This window comes from Mesocricetus auratus, unplaced genomic scaffold, assembly GCF_017639785.1.
Source record: "Mesocricetus auratus isolate SY011 unplaced genomic scaffold, BCM_Maur_2.0 Super-Scaffold_100003, whole genome shotgun sequence".
Lineage (NCBI taxonomy): Eukaryota > Metazoa > Chordata > Mammalia > Rodentia > Cricetidae > Mesocricetus > Mesocricetus auratus.
In genome coordinates this window covers 103813246-103824035 of record NW_024429188.1, presented here as the reverse complement: position 1 = coordinate 103824035, position 10790 = coordinate 103813246, and the positions used below count along the sequence as shown (strand labels likewise).

The following is a 10790-nucleotide window of genomic DNA, read 5'->3' as shown; positions in this document are numbered from 1 at the left end:
GGGCTCAGATAACAGGGTGAGAAGGGAGGATGTGCTACTGGTTGTTTTTTACTCTTAACTCTTTTTTTGACTCTTTTGAAGGGCCCACCACCTAGCTCCCAAATAACTCACACATGGAGACTTATTATTAGTTATAAATGCCCGGCCTTAGCTTGGCTTGTTTCTAGCAAGCTTTTCTTTTTTTCTTTTTATTTTTCTTTTGGTTTTTCGAGACAGGGTTTCTCTGTGGCTTTGGAGGCTGTCCTGGAACTAGCTCTTGTAGACCAGGCTGGTCTCGAACTCACAGAGATCCACCTGCCTCTGCCTCCAAAGTGCTGGGATTAAAGGCGTGCACCACCAACGCCCGGCATCTAGCAAGCTTTTCTTAACTTAAATCATCCAGTCTACCTTTTCCCTCTGGGGTTTTACGTTTCTCTTCTGTATTCTTACCTTCCTTCTTACTCCATGGCCAGCTAGATGGCTGGCCTCTGACACCCTCCTCATTCATTTATTTATTTATTTATTATTTATTTTTGTTCTCCTTTCCTCGTTTCTCCTCCTACTTACCCTCTTTGCCTGCCAGCCCCGCCTGTCCTTGCTCCTGCCTCGCTATTGGCTGTTCAGCTCTTTATTAGGACCATCAGGTGTTTTAGGCAGGCACAGTAACACAGCTTCATGGAGTTAAACAAATACAGCATAAACAAAATCCACACAGCTTTACATCATTAAACAAATGTTCCACAGCATAAACAAAAGTAACACACCTTAAAAGAATATTCTACCACAAGGATGGTTGGAGGAGATCTGCATCATCCACTGGAGATGGGAGCAGAGAAGAAGGGAGGCCACAGCAGATGGTCTTCTATAAAGATGGGGGTGAGACTAGGAGTATGGACTTGGTGGAACTGAGAGAGACGTGAAGATCTGCAGTTAGCCTACCTGCCTTCTTGGCCAGCATGGCCTGAGAGGTTCCCAGGGAATGCCTGCTCCTCCTTGTACTTTCTCCATTTTAATATGTCCTACTGAATTGTACTCCCCAATGGCTGTGCTAATTTCCCATCCCATAAGCAATATATAAACCTACTCTATATATTCAACTCTTCTTTGGTTTTTCTTTGTTTTTATTTTCACATTGGTAAGCACTTACCACTGATTCTATTCTCCTAATAGATACTAAGTGCACAATATATTTTTATTTAATTTTATTTTGCTTTTTGTCATTTGAGATAAGGTTTCTCACTGCACCTCATGCTGGCCTGCAGCTCACAATCTGCCTGCCTTAGCTTCCCAAACCTTAGAACTAACAGGCATGAATAATTTTGTTGGGTTTATAATATGATGTTGATATCTATGTGAAAGACCCCAGGCGGGGGGACTTTCACGGGAGGGAGACCCGAACCCAAGGAGCAACGAGACCACAAGCTTGGATGCAACAGCAAGAGGCTTTATTTACATACGGGTACCCGGGCGTCTCAGTCTTGGGGGGGCTGAGCGCCCCCGAGCTGGGGACTCAGGGGTCCTTTTATAGCAAAAAGCGGAGTACAGAAGCAAGAAGCCTAGTTACAGGACCCTGATTGGGCAATATGAATGAAGCCGGGGCTATTGAGGTTTCTTTCAGAACTCAAGTCTCGGCCTTGGCCCTATCTGAGGAACAATAGGTCTCTGTGCCTGCCCAATCTTGCTGGGCTGGCTATGCAGACGCTATGCAGATAGCAGACACCTGTGTCCTGCCTGGACAGAGATAGTAGTGACTATTCAGCTGTAAAGACCTTGAGCTGAGCTCTCTTCTGACCAAAAAAATGACTATTCGGCTGAGCTGTGGGGGAAAGGAATTTTCCATAGGCCTCAGCCGCCTGTGCTGGGCCGGGGTCTTTCATTCCCCCATTGCTCTTGTAACTGAATGAAATCTTTCATTCAGAGGTTTCTGCCATCTCGAAATCCCTTTGCTTTAGCTGCTGGTATTGTTGAGTCAAAACCAGTGATTGTACAACTGATAACCTTTTCTTTATAAACTGGATCAATCTGTCTGTTTAAGATGCATGGCCCAAACATCAGAATCAGAAATATAATGATCAGGGGTCCCATAATGGTGGATATGAGAGTCGAATACCAAGGGGACCTGTTATACCAGTTCTGAAACCATCCCTGTTGGGACTCAATTAATTGGTGGTACTTTTGGCGTCTTTCTTTTATTTTAGCCAGGTTGTCTCTTACCACTCCGGTATGGTCTGTGTAAAAGCAGCATTCTTCTTTAAGGGCCGCACAAATTCCCCCCTGCTGTAAAAATAAGAGGTCTAGTCCCCTTCTGTTTTGGAGGGCTACTTCTGCCAGGGAGGACAGAGACTTCTCCAGGACAGCGACAGATTCCTCTAAAGACCGAATATCTGCACGCATTACTTGTTGTAGGAGTTGGAACTGTTTAGTTTCCTGCAGTGCGGCAGTACCAGTTCCTATTCCTGCTGCTATGCCTCCCATGGTTAATCCCCCTAGTAGGATGGCAGTAGTGATGGAGATAGGTTCCCTCTCACTGCGGCCAGTTCTTATCAAGTCATAGTCAGAGGGGTGGTAAATTACCTTAGGCCATAATTCGATCAGAACACAATAGTCAACGGTGGCATCTAGTACCGTGGTGGAGACACAAGGGGTTAATCCAGTGTTGCATGCCCAATATGTCCCATTGGGGGCTATCAAGTAGCGGCCACTTTGGGGCAAAGGCTCAGTGGCATTGCATAGTCCTTGATGCGTGGCGGGGACATTACCTATACATAGCCCCTTTCCAGACACTTCTGAGATGGTCAATTTATGTTGCATGGCTGTTCCACAAAGAGCCACGGCTGTGGCCTGATTTGTATATTCGCCCACAACCGCTAAGCCTTCATAATAGGGAAGTTGCGGAGTCAGACAAAGCCAGCATTCCTTAGTCTTATCTGGGCGAGTTAAATTCAAAGTGGCATATGTCCCTTTGATCAGGGCTAATATTCTATCTCCCGTGCCTTCAAGGGGGGGACCCGAGGAGGGGGGTTTGGGAGTGCTTTCTGTAGGCGCGGGAGCGGCTGTGGTTTTAGGCAGGGTCAGGAGCCTGGTATCAGCCTTGGGCATGAATAGGCTAGGCTGCTTTTGATCAGCAAGGACCTGGTTAGGGCCTATGGCCTGTGGATTGACAGGAGCCACCTTACATCTGATTGTAAAGATTACTCCCCTGTCTGGCCCGTATAGATACCAACGCAAACCCCAGGTATACCCAGTCTGCCAGTCCGGGGCTTGCTTTCCCTGCGCAGTGAAGGAAATGGCAAGGGGCATACCTATCATTCCAGATTGTCCTTTGTCCCAGCCTCTGCGTACTTGTATTTTATCCCAGGATGAGGATGGCCTCCAAAACGCATCCCCTGTAGTCTCGCACCCCCAAGCTGCACAGAAAAAGGAATCATGTCCCCCACATTTCCGGGCCTGTTGCCAGGTACGTCCATCTTGGGGGCAGACATAGAAGTCCTGTGAATGTAGCTGCTCTCTGGCTCTGCGACTAACACACCCGGGGGGTGGTTTCTCTAGAGTCCATGAATATGAATGTACGTCGACATCTGTAAAGGTGGGAACCACTGGCGCATGCCTTTGGGTGGCAATGGGAAATGTCCCAAGTGTCCAACCCTGCTACTAAATCACAAAATTCAGGCCATAGAGTAGGCCACCATGTCCCAAGTGCATGTGGCTCCGTGACAGCATAAATGACCTCCCCCATCTGGGAGAGAACCTCCCAGGTTAATTTATAAACGGTATGGGGACTGGAGGCCACACCAGTGTTTGATTTTATGAGGAGGGCTATTAGCAGGAGGGAGAGGAGCGGGTAAGTTTTATTTTTAAAGGATTTTGAGTGCGCTGAGCCTTCCATCCTGGGTCCGGATCCTCAGGGGAGGCAGCTTTTACATGCGAGGCATGTATCCAAGCAGCAATCCCGTCCACCTTGAGAGCAGTAGGGGTGGTCAACAGGACCGTGTATGGTCCCTTCCAGCGGGGTTCAAGGTTCTTAGCCTGGTGGCGCCGGACCCAAACGCTGTCTCCCACGTGATAGGAGTGAGGGACGATAGGGTGTCTCCTCTGGTCTCGGTAGGCTTGGGCCAGAGGCTTCCAGACTTCCTGCTGAACCAGCTGGAGTGCCTGCAGGTGAGCTTGAAGAGAGGAGGAATTGGCATAGTCAGAAATATCTTGGTCAAAGAACTGAACAAAGGGAACGGTGGTTCCATACAGAATTTCAAAAGGGGTGAGGCCATGGGGGCCCGGTGTATTCCGGGCACGATAGAGGACAAGGGGGAGCAAGAGGACCCAGTCTTTAGTGCCAGCTGCCAGCGATAATTTAGTTATAGTCTCCTTAATGGTTCTATTCATTCGCTCTACCTGCCCTGAACTTTGGGGTCGATAAGCACAATGTAATTTCCAATCAATCCCCAACAAGGTGGCCACAGACTGACTTACCTGAGAAACAAAGGCAGGCCCGTTGTCTGTCCCCAATACCTGTGGCATTCCGTAACGGGGGAAGATTTCTTCAAGAAGTTTCTTGGTGACCACCTTTGCCGTCTCGTGCTTGGTGGGGTAGGCTTCAGTCCATCCCGAGAAGGTGTCAACAAAAACCAGGAGGTACTTGGATCCATATTTTCCTGGTTTAATTTCTGTGAAATCTATTTCCCAATGCACCCCAGGCCGGTGCCCACGAGCTCGAGTCCCCATGGGTAGCTTTAGCCTGGTCATATTGACGCGGGCGCAGGCGTCACATTGCTCAGTCACTTGTTTTATTATTTCTTCTATTCCCAACAGGTGGCGAGTATTTTCTTCCCGGGCTAATAGTTCTCGCATTTTCCTGGAGCTCAAATGAGTGAGTTTGTGTAGGCTGTTAACCAGATATCTAGTCATTAGGTGGGGAAGGACAGTTTTTCCTTGATAGGTCCAGAGACCATCATGTACTCGGGTCGCCCCCAGTCTTTTCATGGCTTTGATGTCTTTTATCTCATAGTCCCATGACGGGGAGGTCTTCTCGGAAGCCTCATTAGTTACAGGGACTACAGCTGCCTGGAGGAGGTGGCTGCTGCTTTCCATGGCCAGGGCAGCCTCCCGGGCGGCCAGGTCTGCCCTCCGGTTTCCCCGGGCGACTGGGCTGTCGCCTTTCTGGTGCCCTGGGCAATGTATGATACTGAGGGCGGTTGGCAGGTGCAGAGCCTCTAAGAGGGCCAGGATTTCCTTTTTATTTTTAATGTCTCTGCCCTCTGAGGTCAATAGCCCCCTTCGCCTATAAATTTCACCATGGATGTGAGCGGTGGCAAAAGCATAGCGGCTGTCTGTATAGACAGTGAGTTTCTTACCTTCTGCCAGTCTCAGGGCCTGTGTTAAGGCAATCAGTTCTGCTCGTTGGGCTGATGTTCCTGGCGGCAGGGCCTCGGCCCAAATTGTTTCTGACTCAGTTGTCACTGCAGCACCGACTTTCCGCTCCCCTTGATGTACAAAGCTGCTTCCGTCCGTGAACCAGACAAGGTCAGGGTTGGGAAGGGGTTGATCCGTGAGGTCAGCTCTCGTCCCATGGACCTCAGCCAGGACCTGCAAGCAGTCATGAGTCTCTGCTTCCCCGGGGAGGGAAGTAGCGAGGCGGGGTTCAGGGTCACCGGAGCCCCGAAGTGGTCGGTCCTTGTCCAGCAACAGAGTCTGGTAATGAGTCATCCTGGCATTGGTGAGCCAGCGGCCTGGTGGCTGTCTGATGACCGCCTCCATAGCATGGGGGGCATAGATAGTCAAAGGCTGCCCCAAAGTCAATTTGTGAGAGTCCTTTATGAGAACTGTGGTGGCGGCGATCATGCGGAGACATGGGGGCCATCCTGACGCTACGGGGTCTAATCTCTTAGATAAGTAGGCAACCGGTCGTCTCCAGGGCCCAAGTTTTTGAGTTAGGACCCCCTTCGCATAACCCTCTTGCTCAGCCACGAATAAGTCAAAGGGTTTAGTCAGATCAGGTAACCCCAGAGCTGGGGAGCAGAGCAGAGCCTTCTTGATGTCCATGAAGGCTTTTTCTTGGCTCTCCCCCCAGTCAAAAGCAGCCCCCGTCTTGGTGAGGGGGTACAGGGGTGCTGCCATCTCCGCAAACCCGGGGATCCACAGTCTACAGAAACCTGCTGTTCCCAAGAATTCCCGCAGTTTTCGGGGGGTCTTGGGAGGAGGGATATCAAGTATGGCCTGTTTGCGGGCTTCTGTTAGCCAACGTTTTCCATCCTGGATTTTGTACCCCACGTAGGTGACCTGGGTCCGGCAGATTTGGGCCTTCTTGGCAGAGGCCCTGTACCCCAAGTCTCCTAAAGTCTTTAAGAGAGCTTCTGTCCCCCTAAGGCATTCCTCCTCTGTTTTGGTGGCTATCAGGATGTCATCCACATATTGTAAGAGGATGACCTCAGGGTTGTGGACTCTAAATCCGGCCAAATCCTGATGCAAGGCCTCATCAAAGAGGGTGGGGCTATTTTTGAACCCTTGGGGCAACCTAGTCCATGTAAGTTGTCCCGAGATTCCCAGGTCTGCATCCTGCCATTCAAAGGCAAACAGTGGCTGACTGTCTTTGTGTAACCGCAGGCAGAAGAAGGCATCCTTTAAATCCAGGACTAAGTACCAAACATAGTCAGGTGGCAGTCCACTCAGGAGGTTATAGGGATTGGGGACCGTGGGGTGTATGTCCTCAACCCGCTTATTGACTTCCCGGAGGTCCTGGACCGGCCTATAGTCATTGGTTCCGGGCTTTTTGACTGGCAACAGGGGAGTGTTCCAGGGGGACCGGCAGGGGTTAGAATGCCCTGCTCCAGTAGCCTCCTAATGTGAGGTTTGATCCCATCGCGGGCCTCCCGGGACATGGGATATTGTTTAATTGAGGCCGGGAGAGCAGATGCATTTAAATGGACTATGATGGGAGCCTGCTGGAGGGCTAGTCCCATGCCTCCGGTCTCTGCCCAGGACTGGGGAAAGTCGGTCAGCCAGCGGTCCTCGACCTTAACAGAATCATCCTTGGGCTCATGTATTCTATATTCCTCTTCTAAGGCTATGGTCAGCACCGTGAGTGGGGCCCCTTCTGGCCCCGTGACTCTTATGTTGGCTTTCTCGAAATGTACTTGAGCCTTTAACTTCGTTAGGAGGTCTCGACCCAGGAGGGGGTATGTACAGTCAGGAACATGTAAAAAGGAGTGCATCACCTTACCGGTCGCTAGGTGGAGCTGGCGGTCCGTGGTCCATCGATATTGTTTCCCGCCAGTGGCTCCTTGTACCCAGGCAGTTCTTCGGCTCAGAGGGCCGGGTGACCGATTTAGAACAGAGTGTTGAGCCCCCGTGTCGACCAGGAAGGTGACCGGGTGCCCCCCTACTGGTATGGTTATCCGGGGCTCAGGGGGGGGCTCCTGGCCCTGACCTCCCTAATCTTCGAGACTCAGCAGGTCAGAGGTCTGAGAACAAGGTTTGGGCCTTTGAAATGCCCTTCTCTGTTTCTTGTTCTTGGGGCATTCTCTAGCCCAGTGTCCTCTCTCCTTGCAATATGCACATCGGTCTCTTTCTAGGCGAGGCCCTCTTTGTCCCTCTCTCTGCCTGTCCTGTCTCTGCTCTGCTACTACTGTGGCCAACAGTTTAGTCATTTCTCTATTATGCTTCTTATCCCTCTCTCTGTCCTTCTCTTCCATTTCCTGCCTCTGACGTTCTGCCCTTTCTTGGTCCTCTTTTCTCCATCTCTCTTCCCTTTCCTCCCGTGTTTCTCTCTTGTTAAAGATGCGCTCCGCCTCCTTTAATACATCTGGTAGTGTATAACCCTGTAAATTCTCCAGCCGCTGCAATTTGTTTCTGATGTCAGCGGCCGACTGCCAAATGAAGGACATGGTCAGGCTAGTAGCTTGCCCGGGGTCCTCAGGGTCATATGGAGTATACATTCTGTAAGCTTCCTTAAGCCTCTCTAAAAATGCAGCTGGGGATTCCTCTGCCTTCTGAACAATCTGTCTTACCTGGGCCAAATTGGTAGGACGTTTACCTGCCCCTCGGAGACCCGCTACAAGCAACTGGCGATAAAGATGTAGATGGGTCCTACCTGCCTCAGTGGTGAAGTCCCAGTCTGGGCGGTCGAGGGGAAAAGCAGCATCAATTTCATTTGGGAGCTGCGTAGGTTGTCCATTTGCCCCAGGAACATTCTTCCGGGCTTCAAGGACCCGTTGTTTTTCCTCCGAAGTGAGGAGGACCTGTAAAAGCTGTTGGCAATCGTCCCAGGTGGGCTGGTGGGTAGTAAGTACCGACTCCAATAAATCAGTCAGTCTCACAGGATCTGCTGAAAAGGAGGGGTTATTATTTTTCCAGTTATAAAGATCAGAGGCAGAAAACGGCCAATACTGTAATTGGCCATCATGGCCCGTCCGGAGGGGCAGGGCAGTGGAATCCGGAGCGGGCTGCTCCATGTGGCCTCGCAGTCTAGAGGCCATAGGTGAGGGCTCCGGGTCAGTGGGAGGCGAAGGTTGGGCCTCAGCTGCCGCCGGTTGACCTGCTGGAGGAGCCTGGTACGGTGGGGGTTCCTCCGTCAGTAGATCCAACAGGAGACCGTCTTCTGGAGGGAGGACTTTGGGGTCTCTTTTTTTCTCTTTCTGCTTAGTTACGGTGGGGTACAGGCCAGAATGGGAGGACTGAGGATACGGGGAGGGGGCCAAAGGGGGCGGAAGGGGGTGCGGATGGGTTGGATTTGGCGGGCGTTAGGGAAGAGGGAGAGGGGGACCCTCCGGGGTGCACAAAGGGACGCACCCAGGTAGGAGGGTTATGAACTAACGCTTCCCAGGTGACTATGTATGGCACTTGGTCCGGGCGGCCGTGGGGCCCAGGATCCATCACTTTCTCTTTCACCTGGAAGATAATTTGAGAGTTAAAGGTGCCATCCCGGGGCCAGCCAACATTTAAAGCTGGCCACTCGGAAGAGCAAAGGGTGATCCATTCCTTCTTGCGCACATCGACAGTCCGGTTACGAGCATACTCCTGAACCTGTGGCCAATGTGAAAGGGTCAAACTGAGCGGAGTGGTAACTGTCTGGCCCATCTTCTCGAGAGTGATGACTAAGACAAACAAACAAACAAGAAACAAAAACGAACAGATTTTCGCTGCGCGGCTTCGACGTAGAGTCGAAAGCAAAACTTCAGTTGGGCTCGAGGTCGGGGGCCCTCCGTCCTCGTCCCCTACCAGGATGGAAAATCCCTCTGTCAGCGGGGGTTCCCCAAACAGACGTGGCAGATTCCTAGGCATCTACCCCAAACAAACGGTTCCTTAAGAACCTCAAATACAAACGGGGCAGATTGACATCCACCCCAAACAAATGAGTACTCCAAATACAAACGGGGCAGATTGACATCCACCCCAAACAAATGAGTACTCCAAACGCTACCAGGACGTCTCCTGGAGCTGCGGTCGGGAGTACGAACCCGTCAGTTCCTCCTCGGTGGCCGCCAAATACAAATGTATACAGCTGTATACTACAAACGCAGGCGCGAGAGAATAACAGGCATAGACAGACAGCAGACAACAGAAACAACAGAAATTTAGTCCGGACAATCCTTACCTCCCAGAAGTGGGTCGGTGGTCCCTGGGCGGGGTCTCAATTTCCCGGCCAATGCACCAAATGAAAGACCCCAGGCGGGGGACTTTCACGGGAGGGAGACCCGAACCCAAGGAGCAACGAGACCACAAGCTTGGATGCAACAGCAAGAGGCTTTATTTACATACGGGTACCCGGGCGTCTCAGTCTTGGGGGGGCTGAGCGCCCCGAGCTGGGGACTCAGGGGTCCTTTTATAGCAAAAAGCGGAGTACAGAAGCAAGAAGCCTAGTTACAGGACCCTGATTGGGCAATGTGAATGAGGCCGGGGCTATTGAGGTTTCTTTCAGAACTCAAGTCTCGGCCTTGGCCCTATCTGAGGAACAATAGGTCTCTGTGCCTGCCCAATCTTGCTGGGCTGGCTATGCAGACGCTATGCAGATAGCAGACACCTGTGTCCTGCCTGGACAGAGATAGTAGTGACTATTCAGCTGTAAAGACCTTGAGCTGAGCTCTCTTCTGACCAAAAAAATGACTATTCGGCTGAGCTGTGGGGGAAAGGAATTTTCCATAGGCCTCAGCCGCCTGTGCTGGGCCGGGGTCTTTCATATGTTCATAAGGCTATATAGCAGATAGCTTGAACTCACTATGTAGGCAACCCTTTGTCCTTCATCTCACAGAGACATGTCTGTTCCTGTCAGGATTAAAAGTATGCACCACCATGCTTGGTCCTCATTCCTGTTTTGTTTTGTTTTTTAATGTGGGTGTTAGGGTTTCAACTGAGCCATCCCCTCAGCTCCTGTGATCTGACCTCAGTTTTTTTTTTTTTTTGGTTTTTTCGAGACAGAGTTTCTCTGTATTGTTTTGGAGGCTGTCTTGGAACTCACTCTGTAGACTAGGCTGGCCTCGAACTCACAGAGATCTGACTGATCTCAGTTTTAATGCTTTGGGATTAATCTCCAAAGTTGCATTGCTGGATCGGATGATATTCCTGAATGACTCTTTTAAAGTGTTTGACTGCATAGAAGTCAGTTATGTCATATCTGCAAGATGGATGATTGAGAGAATGAGGGGTATGTACAAAGAAGTCCTGAGCATGTTTTAATATGCATGAGAAGTTTCCAAGTGAGTATTCTAGAGGAAAGAAAAGAATATTTAGTGACACATAGTTGTAGCACAAATAATAAAAACCCAGAGACAGATATTGGGGTTAAAGCTGAAGATCAGAGAAGCAAAGCAGCCAGCCACTAG

At 50.6% G+C, this 10790-nt stretch overlaps 1 long non-coding RNA gene across 1 annotated transcript; it reads right to left on the bottom strand.

Moving 5' to 3' along the window:
- Nucleotides 1-1580: 1580 nt before the first annotated feature.
- Nucleotides 1581-8934, bottom strand: LOC121139879. The gene is made up of 3 exons (XR_005876699.1): nt 8924-8934; nt 4435-4437; nt 1581-1710 (listed from the first exon to the last, which is right to left on the bottom strand). It is a non-coding gene; the product is annotated as an uncharacterized LOC121139879 (long non-coding RNA).
- Nucleotides 8935-10790: the final 1856 nt, after the last annotated feature.